The following is an 18,318-nucleotide window of genomic DNA, read 5'->3' as shown; positions in this document are numbered from 1 at the left end:
GATTGTTCAGCGAGCGAGTAATAAAAAATTACTTCGCTTCCAACCTCTGCTGTCACTGTAAACTCGGACGTGATGTTCTGCAGATGTGCAGTGTGCCTTTCCTCTTGTCGTATTCAAGAGTACTCACTGTGTGAGCTCCTTACTGCGTGTTCTGTACTCTACTGTGATTTAATTTAGATAATTAAGTGGAGTAGAGTGACAAGATCTACTTGAACATTTTCGGTTTGTGAAATGAAACACTAAATACACTACTGTAAATACAAGTAATGGACATTTAAAATAACCACAGTAAAGCTAGAAGAGTGAAAGATAAAAGACTATTTAGAATGACATTCACGATAGACTTATGAACACCACATCCACCCGAACAGGAACTTGAACCCTGGGCCCTCAGCTTAAAAGTCTGATGCTCTACCGATTGAGCTATCCGGGCTCTAAAAGCAAGATGACTCTGTCGGGATCCTCGCAAGTCACGTGTCTCTTGTGCCGAAGAGCAGTCATACCTGACCCGTCTGGAATGACCACTGACAGACTTTATCCAGAAGCGACGGCACCACTCCCACTAGAATGAGAGAGAAATACAGCATGACATGGAGGGTCAAGGGCCTCCCACAATCCATCTTTCCTCACATTACTGATTTTTTTCAATAGCATTTTGACCTTTTTTTACATTCAGATTTTTTTCACATTTAATAAAATCTTTTAATCAAATACATTAAAAAGAAAACAAATTTAAAGAGCATTTCTGTAGAGAACAGCCTTGATGTTAAGCTTAGGGAGCCTGTCTTTTAGAAATTCTATTTCTTAACACCTTGCACAGCCTCCCGACAGACTAACAAATATTTTTTGGGAGAAATTGACTCACACACCGGAAGACACTAACGTTTATTTACGTTAGAGTATTTGAATAACAGTTTAATTTAACAGTATAAATCGTGTGACTTTGGAGTATTGGAAACTGACATGTTAAGAGATCAACTTGTGGAAAAATGTGCACGTCAGAGACTATAAATTGCTGCAGGAGGAAGGGCTGACTTTAAAAAGAGCTCTTACAGTCGCTAGAATTCATGAAGCAGCTCAAGCAGAATCAAGAATGCTTTCTGACCACAGTGACAAAGTGACACTGAACGGGGTGCTCGCTCAAACTTTAAAAACAAAAGCCGAGCAGCAGGACGCAGAAATAGAAGAACAGGGACGGCTGACATTACATGTTACAGGTGCGGACTAACAATGCACAAAGCAGATGAATGCGGAGCGTGAACAGCAAAATGTCTACACTGTAAGAAAACAGGACATTATGCACACGTCTGCAGAACATCACGTCCGAGTTTAAGGACAAGTATCTCTTTTATTGTTGTTGCTGCCTCCAGGCGATGTAAACCAGATTCAGAAAAAAATAATTTGAACAACATTATTCCCACATTCACTCGAAGGCGCGGTGACCAAGTGGTAAGGCGTTGGTCTCATAAACCGAAGAGCGTGGGTTTAAGCCCCACCCGTGCCTGTTTCATTTGTCACCGCTTTCCTTTAGTTTCAAAGTCTTAAAAAACTCGCAATGTAGGGGTCTCAATAGTAAGAGGACATAACTGTCTCCAGTAATTAGTATTCGTGCATATCCTGCTTTGTTTTTCAGTCGACAAAGCTTGTCTCTCTTCACACCCATCTTCCAAATGATCGCCACAGCATTGGGAAGGAACATGCGCTTGGTACAGCCCCCGACTCCATGGTCTGATCACAAACAGATCGGCTGAGCTGTCAGTCCAGGTTGGAAGTAACGTTCGAAAGCACTAAAAATCTGACTTTGGAACGAGAAGACCGTGTTTTTTAAAACGAGTAAACGATAAAATAATATACTGCCTGCAAGACTATGTCAAGTTCAAGTTCAAATTCAAGTTTATTGTCATTATACTCATATACAGGTATATGGTATAACGAAATGCTATTTAGCTAGCTCTCGGACATAAGTAGTACAAAGAAAAAAACACAGAGACAGAGACAACAGCCGATGTGCAAAAAACATCAACAGGCAGTGTGCAAAACAACAAAAAGGTAACAGGTTATGTGCAAAAACATGCATCAAAAGAATGAAATAAAGGGATAGAAATGATGGGGAGTGAGCTTTTGACATGTATGGTAGAGATAGATTTTCAATGTGTGTTTGGGTTTTTGGTAAGAAAGAAGGCACTGTGAGGTTCAGATCATAGGTGAGAGGTGAGGTGAGAGTGAGAGAGGCTGGGAGTTTAACAGTTTGATAGTGCGGGGGATAAAAACTGTTTCTGAGTCTTGTAGTCCGGACCCGAATGCTCCGGTACCGTTTTCCATGTCATGCTAAACGTCACAAATTGTGTTCGTCCAGTCGTTTCAATCGTCCTAAAATTACGGAAAATCGGATGCGACTGGTGCAATCACTACCCATTTCTTCAGGATAGTCGAGTGGTTTAAAACAGCAAATTCACAGATTCGTGTCTTTTAAGCTTTGTGTTTCGCTCTCCAAATAGAGGCACGGGTTCAAATCCCACAATCAGGCGTTTTACCCTGTCTTTTTTACCTGCCTTTACACTGTTTCAGTCTTGTTGTGCTCGCTGACAATCACAGTACGAGGGAAACGGAGAAACTGCTTAGCGGACAGAAAAAAGCTTCGTAAACAGGTGAATGTGATTAGCAGCAGTAAGGTATGCATTCAAATGTTTAAGGCTGATTTATAAAAGCAGCAGCAGAAAGGTGCAGCCTTTGTAAGAATTCGCGGGTTTTTATGCTGCTTGGACTTCTTTCAAACCTATGAAGTGACCCCCGTTTTATTTTCATTTTCAAACTTCAGAACCGAATAACGAAAAGGTTTCATGTGTGACAGCATTCCGTTGCAAATACCGTTTCCACGATGTATTCAGCGACGGGAATGAAATGTTTTAGTGCTGGCTCAAATGCGAGGAATTTCAGAAAAACCCGGAAAAGCAACGCTTGCAGTAAATGACAAATTTAAAGCGTGTAGTCAGCATGAACAGAACAACGCAATGCTCTGTAAAAACGATCTGAAGCCGCAATTACTCTTTTATCTCGGGCAGTTCATTCCGATACGATGTTTCCGCAGGATAAATGAAATGCCGAACTCGAAACATGTTGTTGCCATTATTATTACTCCTGCTGCTGTAGTTTTAAGCTTTAATCAGTGGGTATGTAATGTTGTAAAGGGGCTGGACTACTTTGTTCAGTCCAAATTCCACTATGTGAATTTATGCTGTTTTAATATAAGCATTAACAATACAATGCGTGCTCAAAAACTGTTACTTATTAGCTTAAGAAGCGGCAGTGTTTTGACAAAGTGTGGTATTCGAACAGAAAATGCTGAAGTGTTTAATACTTGCTTGTGAGCAGATCTCCCTCGATTTAGACAAACTCTTGTTCGGCCGATGATTTCAGATCAAAATCTGAATCAAGTGGAAAGCTGAATTACGCTGGGTACTGGGTATCACTGTTACGCCATCAGGTCATGCTAGGAGGATTGGGGGGATCAAATTTGCACAGAGGGACCCAATGTGGGGGCTGAACCCACAGTTCTGAGATTAAGAGATTCATGCTTTATGGACTGCGCCTACATTATATAACTCTTGTGCTACAGCAGTAATGTTTCTGGGTGTGGATGAACATGACATAATAGGCTGACAGCAGGAACACGTGGCCCACAGGCAGTGACAGTATCACTATCACATTTGGCTGCAGTATATTGTGTTGAGAGCAGCAATAACTTTCCTGCAGAGATGGGAGTGCCTTTAATACAGCTCTTTCAATCGGAGAGAGTAACAGGAACTGACCTAAAGTTTCGGCTGTGGATCCATCTCCACATGGGGGAAAGAGACAGTAAAATAGCGATGAAGAAACAGAAAGATTTGTGCTCGCTGCAAAGTAGGAAAGAGGTGGTCAGACACATAAAACAGCTTGGTGATAATTTGCAGCGACAGTTTTATGTTATTTAGTACACGGATTTCTCTCCATGTTCCTTAAGATGTGTAATTTGTATGTTGGTTGTACAGTATGAGAACAGTTTTAAAGTCCTGTCAATTGACAGAGGAGAGCTAGCTGGTGCACATCTTCAAGAAGACTCTCTTTAAGGCGATTACAAGTTTCTCGAACAAATTTGTGTAATATTTTTAAAATAGTTTAGCTAATGAGCAACGAGACTATAACTGAATTCTCCCACCCTCCATTCGAAGATAAAACGCCATAAGCGAGTCTAAGTTTCCTTGAAGCTACTGATGTTCGCCATTATTGGACATTCTCGGATATTGACTAAGGAGCTCAATTTTTACTTGTTGTAGTTCAACATGTGCAAAACATTCGATCCCCTGCAAATATCGGCAAGGTCAGTGATATTCTCAACAATTTGTGCCATTGCAATTCGTGCCATACTTTTTCGAAATGTATTCTGACATGCCAGGATCAGAGGGTCATATTTAAAAAACTGGTGCCTTAAAATGTCTTGTACTTCAGGATTTTGATAGTCTGTTACATTGTCTTTCACACGTCGGTGACAGAACTGTGAGACATTTTCATAATCGGGGGGGAGGCCGTAGAAATAAGCAGAAAGTGCAATCACTTTTTCCCAGTGTAAGTCCGTGTTATGGTGAGTTTTTAAAATTGGTTTGCGATTTTCTAAAATATATTCCATACCAAAATATAGTTTGGACAGTCGCTATTTGGATATTCCCTTTCAGTGAAGATGTCTACAGTTTTCCAGCCGGATTAGTACTGATCGAAGAGACCCATCTACAGGCGAAAGGCGACATAACATCACAGCAGCAGCATTTAAGGTGGGACGAAAAACACGCATAAGAAGCTGGCGAATAAGAAGCCAACTTCAGCCTCGTAGCAGACTCTGGGAGGCACGCTCAAAATAATCATCTTTCCCAGTACTTCAGAGTCTTATTTAGATCGCTTCACTGCAATTTTATTTGATTGATTGGAGATGTGAAGCCATCGAGCCTGAACTGCGCTTCACATTGAAAATTGAAGCCATTTCTCATGTTCTCTCAGTGTCGGGGAAGCAATTGCGTGTAAAGGAGGCGACTTGAAAATGAAACGTGTAATCACCTTACAGAGGGTCTTCACGACGGGGTGCGTCAGCTAGTTCTCCATTATTGTCACTTTACTGGACGTCTGAAGAAACCTATCTACAACGAAAATACAAACTGCACAGTTTAAGGCACATGAAGAGAAATCCGTGTGCCGATTGACTCAAAAATGTCGCTACAAACAATCTACCAGGCTGATTTACTTGTCCGACCACCTCCCTCCGTCCCCCTTTGCTGTTAGCACAATTCTTTCAGTTTCTTTTCTTGTATTCTCCTTGCTATTTCAGTGTTCCCCATGTATAGATGGATCCACAACCGAAACCGTTTTCACCCTGTGTTTCTGCAGCGTCAGTCTGTATGAGGAGCACACTTTGCACAGCTCCAGTGGCGCAATCGGTCAGCGCGCGGTACTTATACAGCAGTGCACAGCGAAGTTATGCCGAGGTTGTGAGTTCAAGCCTCACCTGGAGCAGCGTCTTTAGCTACTGAAAGCAACTGTCAAGTTTAGATATTATTAGGTATCTGATGGAGATAAATTAACATCAAACGAAGAAGTAAAGGTTTACTTCGAGTCACAATCAAATAAGGCTCCACAGCTGAAACATTGTGTTTCCTTCTCTTTTCAGCATGGAATAAACCTTGACTTTTTCCTTTGAAGCCCATGCATTCTGACGCAGCTCCCTACTTAAATTACCATCAGCTGTGTACCTCCAGCTGACCTGTACACAAATATATGAGAGAGGTCTACTGAGACGAGAGGAGCACTGAAGACTTGAAAAAGCTCTCGGATTAGACTCTGTGTTTTTGTTGTTCCACAGATTTGTTTTTAATGTTTTTTTTTTGAAGTTGTTGCATTTGTTTTTTTTTTTGTAGTTGTTAGACTACTACAGGGATTTACCTAGGTTCCTGGAAGACTTCTTGTTTTGTGTTTGTTGTGTTTTCGGGTTACAATTTTTTTTTTTATATTTATAGGACCCCACGCATTACTATGGGAGTAGATAACTTTAGTTCTTACATTGTACCTGAAATTACCACATAAACTACTACTGTTTCCCTTTTTTTAAAAGGCACAAGTGAAGTTTGTTTTTCCTTGCTGCTGATTGGTAGCTACAATGGGTCAATTGCAATAAACCCATATACAATAAACTCCACTGAAATTTGTCAGCAGCTCTGTACTAAACCTGTTCTCAATTGCAACAAACCTAAAATAACAGCTGCTGCCCGTTAGATGTTACTGCATTAGGAGTCTAGCTTAAACCACCTCTTCATAGGTTTTAAGCTACTTAGTAGCGGACTAAGCAGAACAATCGATCACATTAGAACTGTCTTGAATGTAATGGAAATAATGTACTCATTAAGTAACAAGCTTATGCACCACTTGCTTGAAAATTATTATTATATTTAACTAAAATTGCTTTCCAGACACCACAAATATTCACAATGAATGTTATCATTACACGTATTTACTAATAAAAGTGTTATTTATTAATAATTAAGTTCCATGTATATTTTTATTAGTAGCTGTATTACAAGTAATGCATATACAGTCTTTATTATAGTTAGTTTTCAGTTATCCTGGGGAGGGAAGAGAATGGAAATTAAGGAAATAAAAATTTAAAGGGCTTTTAAGTCTTCAATGTGTTCTGTCATAGCTGTGTGTTGTCATATCTGGGTGTTAGTTTAGTATATTTGTTGTATTATTTATTGTGATTTAACACTACACTTGTGTTTCTCAGGAGAAAGCAGTAAGATTTTGTTTTATTTGAGGGTACAGAAAATTGTATTGTACGGCCAAATGTAAGGTTACATTAAGAAAGCATTATTGTTACCTTTTGCAACGTTATTTATTTAAGATGGTTCTTCAGAATAGTGTCCCTTACGTATCTGTGACTGTGGTCCAACAATAACGGTGCTGAAATAGCCGTAATGTGTGGGAGGAAGATGGAGATGGAACAGGAGGCTTATTCAGTCAATAGAAAGGTTGTGTAGGACTGAACACACTACGGTTATGGTACTGGGTTTAAGAGCATTACGATCCTACAGTCTCCTGATCCGTAATCAGATGCGTTATCCAATGTACCACTGGCCCTTGTACCGCATTCCTCAAGTGCACCACTGTGAGCTTGCGCCGCTACAATAATACATCGCCCCAGTCCAAATTTTCTCAATTAGGTGCACGTTTTCTATGTGTATTTAGTTAATAAGTCTTTCATTTTGTCTGTTTTAAAAATTGCATCTCTTTAAAACAGACAAACGAGTTTATGTGTTGTGCTGAAATTCACACATGAGAGCATTCAAACGAAAGAAATCACAGAAAAGATATCGCGCTTAAAAAGAAATCAGAGTGGAGACGCTGGTGATAGAAAACAGAGCTTCATACGATGCATGAGATGCTTTACCTCTGAACTAAACTTGGCTCTTTAATCGTGTTAGGAAGAGTGTATAGTCAACAGTGTACATTTTAAAAATCAAAGCAAGATAATGAGACACGAATTGAATTTGGAACACGAGCCTCTCCTTCATTGTTTAATGAGCTTTTGATGAACATCTAAGTGAAAGACAAATTCACTATTTTCACTTTGTGATTAAAAAACTCTTTTATCACACGTTAAGCACTCCTGATGGTGTCGAATAGTTCTCTTTTCTACCCTCATCATTTTTGAGGATCCCCAGCTAAAATATCTTTTTAAACTACAACAAAATTGCAATATTTTGAATACTATTTAAGTTTACATAGTCACATTCCCAGTGATATTGACTTAGGCGCTCAACTATTAACTTCTTGTAGTTTGACTTTAGCCAAAAGTTTGAAATCTCTGCAACTATCAGGATGCTTAAGGACATCCAAAGAAACCCCATCACATTTAGGGGAGACAGTGTTGAGGTCCGATTAATTTGAAATGCGTCTCTGGGGACTTTTGATTTACCAACGTTATGTTTAACTGAAGGATATGCAGACTGACCGTGCCATAAAAACTAACGCACATCACCTTTTTTCTACATTCACAGGTTTTTGGCTAAAGACAAAAAAATCGTTTTTGTTTCCTTGCCAGCTGGCAGTAATTCCTCTGCACTGACAAAACAGATGAGTATTTTATCTTTCGCAATTTGTATGGATTTTTTTAAAAACAAGTTGTTCCAAAAATTAAATGAACACTTCCATCAAATTAAATGTAGAAGCATGTTGCTTTCCATAATGATAAATTGTGTGGCAAGACAGGCACCACTGAGACTCAACCCCAGGATCTCCTGTTTACTAGGCAGGCACTTTAACCAACTAAGCCACAGCATTCTCGCATCCTAGTGTTAATCCCGCATCAGCAGGGTCAGCTTGTCGGCACGCCCGTCTCCATTTGGTGGTTTGAGCTGACGTTGCCATGACGTTGCCATTAAATGCGACCGAGAATACTCCAACCGGCGCGCCGCTACGCCTGCCGTCGGAGAACTAAGCCATGGCACTGGCATCAGATATCCCTTTTACAGCCACTTGGACACATCTCAATTGCTCTGAGACACCTGTATTCAGTGTGCGCTGAGCCTGCTCGCTGAGCAAGTGACGAGAAATGGCTTATGTCCAAGGAGCCCAATATGCTTTTTATGTTCAACGGGGTGTCCACTACAGCTAACACTGAAGCGCAGCACAGGCTCTGTGGTTTGACATCTCCCAAGGTAAATGTTGAAATTGTAGGTGGAAGAGGAAAATTACCCTTGAGTATGGGGAAAGAGGCAACTCATGTCCGGAGGGGGCTGAAGTGTGTATGGAGGTGGCCTAGTGGTTAAGGCAATCTCCTCTTAATACATGATACTCTGCACAAGTAGGTTTGAACCCCATTCTCCTCGAGGAAGGGCTTTGACACATTTTGACCTTTTTAAACTTGGTGTGCTTTCGTTTTGTTTCTTCGCTCCTGTACTACAGCAGTAATATTTCTATAGGTGTATGATCATGGTAGGCTGACAGCAGGAACACGTGGCCCACAAGCAGTGACAATATCAGAGGTGTCTGCAGTGTGTTGGTTTGTAAGCAACGATAAAATAACTTGACATGGAAGCAGGTGTGCCTGCATTAATACAGCTCCATCGAGAGGAAAAAGTAACACAAGAACGACATAAATTCAACAGCACGTTTCTGCAGCTGAAAACGGAACCTACTCCACGTGATGATTGAGCTCACAACCTCGGTATAACTCCACTATAAAAGCACTACAACCTGACCAATTGCGCTACTGGAGCAGCACAGCACAGTAGCACATTTTCCTCAGTGCACTCAAACAGTGCTTCTTCCCTAGCCTACCAGCTTCAAGACTTTTTTAAATTGATCAAAGATTCATTGGAAAAGGTTTGTCGATGGGTCAGGTGGGAATCACACCCAGATTCACTGCTTGCAAGGCAGCTATGTTCATCATTATACCCAGGACTGGCGCCAGGGGAATGATCTGTAGGGGGGGGGGGGGGTCTGAAATCCTGAGGGGGGTAGTGATATTTTGGTTTAAACGGAGCCATTGCAACCATCCAAGTGAATTCTCGCAAGCATGCCACTGATTAGTATTTCATGTTAGAAGATAACGACAAGCAATCTGGTATTTAGTGATGAAGAACAGTTCCACGTTCATCAGAACTCACGTGATTATTTTTGCCTGGAGCATCAACCATATGTGTTCATTTTTGCAACAACATCAACGGTAACGAGGTTCTGAATCATTAAGAAATCATTGTAAAACCAACAGAAAGTACAAACTTCTATAACTACAGTCCTAGTTATATAACGATTGTAAGTATAAGGATAAACTACTGCAAGGCATTGGTCCACCTGAGCAAATAAGGTCATAATAATGTTGACACCCCAAAACATAGACACTATGCTGTTCCTGGACAGATAGCCCTCCTGCACATCAAACAGTCTGATGTAGTAACTGTGAATTCGGGGTTAGTGTAGTTATCTGACCATTGACAAAGTACAACTATTTTTTACGGCTCAAGTTAAGTAAGTGAAAGTGTTCAAAAACTTTTTATCCAAACCTTTTATCCAAAACTGAGGGGGGTGAGACTGTTCAGTTGAGGGGGTGATTTTGGCATGGCAGTAACATTTTGACAAAACGTCCAAGAGTTACGAAAACACTTACTTTGTGTATAAAGTACATTGTGTACACACTGTAAGTTCAGAACGCGAGAAATACTGCTCAATATGGGATCCTGTCCAGGAATATCAGGGCTGTAAGGGGGTCAGATCTATAGATGTAGTAAAGACAGTGTGTCTGCCCTCTGTGTGAGAGCCAGACAGGAAAAATAATCTGTGGTCTGGGAAGAAGAGACCCTCGTTGGAAGAGCGGTGCTTCTCACAGGAGAGAATGAAAAAAAATATTTTTCTCCTTGGGGGAATTAAAAGCACTTATGGGGAGTGGTGTGATGGTAGTGCATCTGATACCACATCAAAAGGTTGTGTGTTCAAATCATGTTGAGATCGGATGATGTATGTTCAGGTTCAGCTGGTGCCGAACCCAGGAATTAGACCATGCCGTTTGGTTTTATCTGTACACCACATAGATAATCTAAATGAAATAACAGAGCAGTACAGGACACGCATTCAGGAAATTACACAGCAAGTCATTTTGAACATGACAAGAGAAAAGGCACACTGCACATCCGTGAAACATCACGTCCGACTTTAGAGACAGTTACATCACAGAATGGAAGTTTCAGGCCCCTTTTTCATTACAGGTTCAAACTAACCTGAAAGTTACAGAGTTTTAGGTCACTTTTGTATTAAAATGTGTCTGAAGCCTATAAATATAATTTGCCCTTTTTTAAATTGTGGATGAAATCCAATCCCATGTACCAAGACCTTACAGTATATTCATGTTAATTAAAATGACTAATGCTATTGGACATTAGCTGGTGCTTTTTGTAACGATTTGCTATTTCATGCTGGAAAGAAGGAAACCCGACCAACGTTTGCTTTCAGGTGCGGTTCATTCACATAATGGACTTCTATTTCTGAGTAGCCTGATTTAAAAACACACGAACCCGGTAGAAGTCGAACCTCCAATCTCATGATGCAAAATCAGACACGTTATCCATGAAACCACTGGCCAATCATGTAACTGAATTGCACCATGGTGAGTTCAGCACTGCAACTAGTAATTACTAGTAATAGTAATAATCCCATCCTAAATTTCTAAGTGAGAAACGTGTTTTCTACATTTTTATAAGTTTTAAAATATCATCTCTTTAATACAGACAAAGGGTTTGTGTTTCACTTTGAAAGTCTGATTGATTTAGAATTCAAAGAAAAAGATGTTTTCTTCAACAACGCAGTGCAATTATGACATCTTTCACTCTACTTCTCTCTTGTAGTAAAGCAGACCTTGCAGTGTGAGCATTTACTCTAGTAAATTAGGTCATGTATCATGTTAAATCACTTCTTCAAAACAAAACATTCCTGGTGCACGTTTTCTCCATGAAAAAAATACATTTTTCCCTTACATGATTTCTCTTTTTTTTCCATCAGAGTACAGAAAGAAGAAAAAAGGGAAAAGCAGTGTCGCAAAAAAACTCCATCGCCCTTGGGAGATGTCAAGCTCATCGGATATGAAAAGTGCCCAATAAAAGCAATTTCTTTTCATTTATCTTAGCGTCAGGGCTGCTATTGTGTGTAGAGGAGGCAACTTGCTCAGCCAGCAGACTCACCGCTTACTGAATACAGGTATGTTTTGAGTGTCATGCTGATCGTCTTATAAATGCAAAAGAAACTTTTAAAGCTGATAAAGTTTTCCATTGTAATTTGCATATAGCTACAACGTCCCTGGAAGAGAGATTTTATCAGTTGCACGTAATCAGTATTTTTTACTTTTTGTTTAGTACTGGAAATATATTTTTTTAAATTTTTCTAAAGAAGATCTCAAGAAGTATTGCCAGGACCTACCTTTAGTATTCAATAGCGATATTAATGGATCAGAAATGTAAGGTAAATTGGTGATCTGAGCCAAAATAGTCCTTACACGCCTCCTGGAACAGTGTTCATATTCATAGCAAGTTATATTCTTTTTCAACCCCAAACGTTGCTATTGCATTAAGCTTTGTGTGACCATTAGAGGTTTCGGTAGCTTCTGGAGAGCGCACTTTTCCAAACTGAAACCTATAACAACATTATTCAAGACGCACCATGTCCCAGAATCATTCATCGGGACTAGGATTAATATCAATGGAAAGTACTTCAAAATAAACGATTTAACTGAAATATTAAAAGAGTAGGAAAGCATTTAAAGTAGAAAAAAATCAGTTCAGATGATATTTAATTTTTTGAGAAATGGGCACATACATCAGCTCAGTGAGCAGTGCGAGGTGCTCTTCTGGAGATGATGTTAAATTAGTTAAAATCATGTGATAGTTAAAAAAGCTTAATACTTAGTTAAACAGCCAGCACAAATGGTTGCGTTTGTGATTATGTCACTTCTCTACTACAGCAGCGTCGGTAAAAGACCCTCTGAAAGCAGTAAGGCTCTGCACAACTGAATTCGTTGCTATTTGGAGAAATCCACAAACTCGTGTTTTTCATGTGCTTTAAAAGACAGCCATACTCACCGACAAAATAAAGACACTGCTGCTGATTTTTTCCGAAGCACAGTTGACCTTTCTGAAAGCACAGCATTCAAGTTTCACAGACAAATGCACCATGCCTACTGTAGCGGCGAGGCTTATTAATAAGAAAGAATTAAGTGTTCTGAGCCTTCCCAAATGAGGCCCCATTTCTCTGTTCATCTCTGTGGTGCAGCCACAGAGAAACTATTCATGCAGGCTGATTTAAGGTTCCTGATAAGGACAGCTCCCAAAGGGGGATGCACTTAGCTAAGCCTGGCTATCATGATCAATGGTCATCCATTGGTGCCTATCTGTCTAGGGAGTGCCAGTTGGACATCTGGACTGCATTCCTAAGTGTCAGGAGTAAGTGACTCATATCTCACCTTGATCAACCAATCAGGGGCTGGTAGGGCCGAGTAACCCACGTGGGACTCTGATGCCCATGGAACTTTCAGCCAATCAACGAGCTGAAGTTCCTCCAGGTAAAAACAGGCAACACAGAGAGCCTGAGAGATTCAGTAAGATTCAGGGAGATTCAGTAAGATTCTGGAGAGGATTCTGTGGACTGTTCTAAAGGGAATTCAAAGGAGAATTCCAGGGCAGGACGGCCCAGGAGCAGAAGGCTCCCAAGGGCAGGACATTCTCGCAGCGTGCCTCCTGACCATCCTGAGACTCAGCTCGGACAACCACGGAACGGCCAGTGTGTCCGAGTGCCAGAACTTTCCTTTGTTCTAAGAGTCTAGAGTGGAGGTTGCCAGAGAGTAACCAGCAGCAGGCCTCGTGAACAGGTCGAACTGTGGACAGCTGAATCACTATTCAGAACTAGCTCTTCATCAGGAACGAACCGGTCCTCTTCCTGACTTTCTGGGACCCACAGTCATCTTTTCTCCTGTGCACAAACTTTGCTAGTTAAAGCCAACAGTGAGCATCAGCAGTGCACCGTCACAAGCCGCACAGCACAGCCTGGCACCGAGCCAGAGAGCGCGGATTGGACAGCAACAGCCTGCAACTGTTTGTTTGTGCCCGCAGGAGATCTGAATCCCCAGAAATTGGATAAGTATTCAACTTCACTGCATTACAGCTCGAGAATTCCATTGTTATCCAAACCAGTTGATATCAATTTAATTCCTAAGAGTTATGTACTTGTTTTGAGTATCTAATGTAGAAGTTGTAACCAAGTTCACTTTACGAAACGGTCTTAATGAATGATATACTGAACGTATGTCCTCTTGATATGTGTAACACTTTGTAACTGATTGAATATATATCTTTTGTATTCTGATAACCCTCTCGATAAGATCTGTTAGGTTTACATGCATATTCTATGTATTAATAAATGTATCCTCGTGTATTAGCACCTGTGTGTGTGCGTTGTTTGAGTTATGTCGCATGGTTGGACTCTAAAGCCATCAAAAGAATCACCTTTGTGATTTACTGCTACAATAAATAATTGTCTCAGTAAATGCCCAAACCCTACAGAACTGGTGCCTTCAGAGAGCCACTACAGTTACATATTTGGCGTCCCTGAATGGCCGGTTTTTCTTACACTACAGAACCAATTTTAAAAACAATTGCGGCACACTACGATTCACACTGACTCAAAAGTGATCACGGCAGATGTTGTTCCCTGCATAATGCTGAAGGGACCAAAGAGCATTGCTGTTGGGAACACAAAATGAGGCTTTTTTATGCCTTGATGTTAAGCTGACAAAGACTATCTTGAAACACCTAGTTCAGTCTCTCGACAGACTGCCAAGCAAAGCTTTTACCCATTGACGTCGCAATAGAAGGAAGGTCTTAACCCACCAACACTTAGCAGTGGCAAGATTCAAACCTAACCCAGCGAAGAAAATGGAGCACAAACCCAGCACTTAGACCACCCAGCCACACTCCTTACACCTTACTCTCTTGAGAACGTCGGGTGGGTTCAGCTCTTGTTGTGCGACGCGTGGAAATGACTGCATCTTCATTTTCTGAGATGTTTCCTATCACATCTTTGTCAGCTCTGAATAAAGTGCTTCTTTGGAGCAGGCTTCAGACCTTTTATTTTATTTATAAAGGAGGGCCATTCAGAAACATGTAATTCCTGTTTTAGAAATGCTTTGGGCGGTGTGTTTTATATAATGCACAAACAGTATTCTGATTGTATACTGTAGACCTGTGTAGCAATCATACTGGACGTGACTGGGATTCTGAAATGTTTCTTGAAAAGGTATTCAGGGCTGCTTGAATCTATAATAAAAAAGTGACCCGAAACTTCCAACTTTCCAATCACTGATGTCGCTCTCCCTAAACCTGTACGGGATGTTTTGCTGATGTGCAGTGTGCCTTTACTCCTGTATTAAAAACGACCTCTGTTGGTGGGCGGAGTTGAAGGAGAACTTACTGCACAGAAAAAGTACGTAACGATAAAATATTTCTGCGCGTGAAACACATCAATCGTTCAGCATTTCTAAAATGTTTAATTGAATTGACAAAGAAATCCTCTCCTTAAACTTCGAAAAGGATTATCTGTTGAGCCAGCAGGCGTAACACTGCAGTTGCCCGTTTCTCACAGGTGGTTGAAGTTGTGGATAACATTTAGCAGGTTTGGCACCATGGCTTAGCTGGTTAAGACGCCTCACTAAAAACCAGGAGACCCTGGGTGTGAATCCCAGCGGTATCTATTCGTAGACAACAGGCCACTCATTGTCAATATTTATGGAGCTTAATTTAAAGACAACGGGAGAAGCATGAGTTACAGCTTTCTGTAGCTGTCTTATATAGTGATGTATTGGTTGGCTCTGTGGCGCAATGGAGAGCGCATTGGACTTCTAGGCTTTGATAGAATGAAGTCATTCAAAGGTTGTGGGTTTGAGTCCCACCAGAGTCATGTATCATTTTGATTCAACCTTTCAAAATCCTCTAGGGATTAGTGTTGATCAAGTCAAATAAAGGACTTCTTAAGAGTCCACAGTTGAAAATGAACCAGCAGCCACAAGAAAGAAATTAGCACTGGACTGTGATCACATTACTCCTGTCCTGGACTCCTTGCACTGGCTTCCTGTCAACTTCAAAATCCTCATGCTCACCTATAAGGCTCTCCATGGCTTGACACCACAGTACCTGTCTGGGTTATCGCCCTACTCCCCACCTCACAACCTTCGCTCTTCTAATTCTGGTCTCCTATCTGTCCCCCAGTCCATCTACACTCTATGGGTGACAGGGCCTTCTCCTGTTTTGTACCAAAGCTCTGGATCTTTATTCCCAAAGATATCAGAGAGTCACCTTCTCTAAACTCCTTCAAATCCAGACTCAAAACCCTCTTCTTTAGAAGAGCCTTTAATGAACTATTCTTTACCCCTCTGTTCCTACTGTATTTAATACCACCATCTATTGTCTCCTCTAACTGTGTATTCTCATCCTGCTTATCTTGTGTATTTTTTAACTTTATTGGTTTCATTCTGTAAAGCACTTTGAAAAGCCACCTTTAAAGGCACTATATAATGTATAGATTATTATTAATAATGAACAGCGCATTTAACACTGAGCACATGCGGTCCTTCTTTGCAAAGGATTGCAAAGGCTGGGAATTAGCCTTTCACTCGTGTTGTTGAAGACCGTATCCTGGCTTTGTTGCAGGAAATGTCTGGATGCCATCACCGGATCAAGGAGAGGATCAGGGTTTTGGGAAGTCTTTTTGATGCCTGACACTGTGTGTTTCCTGGTTGTAACGGGTGTCATTCTGGACCTAAACAACAGAGAACACCGTTGAAATAGCTGAACTGCCTAGCGGACACTTTGTCGCCTTCTTCTGACCTGTATTTAATGCGATTCTCTGAAAACTTGGCACGTTATATCTGTGCTACCTTTATGGAGGGCACACTCATAAGAATCATAGATTCGATCACAAGCATCTAAAAATGAGCCTGAGAAAATGACATCACGCTATGAGGGTGAATGGCACAAATTCTCCTGTTACTTCTGCAGCAAATGTGTGTTTTTTGCTTCTTAACACTGAGATAGTTGGAGATATTTGGCAGCAGTGGGATTCCAACTCACACCCCCAAAGAGACTAGAGCTTTAATCTAGCTCTAAATTAAAAACTAGGTGACTTGTAATGGCTGGTAGGAGAGGAAAGGTATAAATGCTTCTTTTTTGGACAAAGTCTTTATCTTTTTTTTCACCAGTTGTTTTGATCAAATTATTGTAACGCAGTGCCATATTAAGGTATAATATGTACATGAACGTCATGTCTGAGTCGATGATGGCAGCTGAGTATCGCTGGAGGACAGTTCATCATGAGTGGGTAAGCCTGCATAATGAGGGAGAATAGATCGGCCTCTCTGATGCAGTGTCCAGTGACACTAACCTTCTGTCCTACTGTTCTCTGCTAATGTAGATGGTGAATGTAAGGTTTCATTCTTGTAAAATATTTCCGAGCACTTTTTTTGTTGCTGAAAATTAATCCTGAGCATTTGAATGAATTCCGATATTGTCACCTAATTCCATACATTGTTTCATCAAACTAGAACATTTAGAGGAGGTCAATTGCATTTATGAATTCCATAGTGATAGTATTTCTTTCCATTTAAATACTTCAGTCAAAAATGTAGAGAAGGTGCTCCTGTTTTCACCATTATAAGAACTGTGATGCACCAGTAATATTTACTCTCATAAAGTATTGTAATTGTATTGTTCTGTTCTGTAACAATCTTGAGTGACACAAACCTTCTGTTTTACTGCACTACACTTCTCCAGAGGCCAGTTCAGCACACAAGGATCCTCAGTCAAACAAACACTGCAATCGCTTGATAAACGCTATTTCTCATCCTTTCTCTTAGTGTCGGTGCTACTATTGTATGCAAAGGAGGCGACTTGACAATGAAGAGAGTCTTCATGAAGGTGTGTGTCGGCAAGCTCTCCACTGGCAATTGACTGGGCTTGTGAAGAAATCAATCTCATTCAACAACCATACAAATTGCACAGCTTAAGGCACATGAAGCGAAATCTGTGAGCTGATTGACACAAAACAATGTCACTTCACATTATCTGCAAAGTTGTTTTGCTTGTCTGACCACCTCTTCCTACTTTACAGTGAGCACATATATTTCAGTTCCTTTCTCCCATGTGGAGATGTATCCACTGCCAAAACTGCTGTCTGATTATTTAAATTATCTGTAGAACTGTTACATGATTTCATCTAATTGTAAATTTATAAGACGGTCTGTGAGACATTTGTGAGAGTAGCTGAATCCCAGGGCTGGTATGGAATCACACACAGGCGGGTCTTCTGTGTGATCTGAGTCCCACTGCTCAGAGCTACAGACTGGTCAAATGGTCACTATTGTAGACACGACCATCGGACCATAGGCTACAAATAATCAATATACCGATCATAGTGTCACTACTGGTGTTTATTACATAAATACTGTATATAAATAATAAGATAATTCCACACTCATAAAACATTTATAAACATTTTGGGAGGCTGACATACAGTAAAGAAAGTAATACTGAAGGGTTTTGAAGTCCTGGAAAGCGTTAATAGATCCTTCTTGCTTTCGACCTGGAACAGAGCCCACAACTGCCAGATCAGTGACCCCTGAGCCCAGTTCACAGAGAGGAGAACCAGGAGCTCTTCTATGTCTCTAAGAGGGCTGGGAGGAAAGATAAAAGGAGGAAATGTGACATGAGT

General features: G+C 40.7%; 4 non-coding genes across 4 annotated transcripts; 3 read left to right on the top strand and 1 right to left on the bottom strand.

The window, feature by feature from the left end:
- Window positions 1–360: 360 nt before the first annotated feature.
- trnak-uuu (transfer RNA lysine (anticodon UUU)) lies at window positions 361–433 on the bottom strand. The gene has a single exon. It is a non-coding gene; the product is annotated as a tRNA-Lys (tRNA).
- A 999-nt stretch (window positions 434–1,432) lies between these two features.
- trnam-cau (transfer RNA methionine (anticodon CAU)) lies at window positions 1,433–1,504 on the top strand. Its single transcript has one exon. It is a non-coding gene; the product is annotated as a tRNA-Met (tRNA).
- A 3,940-nt stretch (window positions 1,505–5,444) lies between these two features.
- On the top strand, window positions 5,445–5,538 carry trnai-uau (transfer RNA isoleucine (anticodon UAU)). Its single transcript has 2 exons — window positions 5,445–5,482; window positions 5,503–5,538. It is a non-coding gene; the product is annotated as a tRNA-Ile (tRNA).
- A 9,882-nt stretch (window positions 5,539–15,420) lies between these two features.
- trnar-ucu (transfer RNA arginine (anticodon UCU)) lies at window positions 15,421–15,513 on the top strand. The gene is made up of 2 exons: window positions 15,421–15,457; window positions 15,478–15,513. It is a non-coding gene; the product is annotated as a tRNA-Arg (tRNA).
- The last annotated feature ends 2,805 nt before the right edge of the window (window positions 15,514–18,318 follow it).

The sequence above is a fragment of the Lepisosteus oculatus genome, chromosome 14 (assembly GCF_040954835.1).
Source record: "Lepisosteus oculatus isolate fLepOcu1 chromosome 14, fLepOcu1.hap2, whole genome shotgun sequence".
Classification (NCBI taxonomy): Eukaryota; Metazoa; Chordata; class Actinopteri; order Semionotiformes; family Lepisosteidae; genus Lepisosteus; species Lepisosteus oculatus.
The sequence above is the reverse complement of the archived record's forward strand: the minus strand, read 5'-3'. Positions and strand labels throughout refer to the sequence as shown.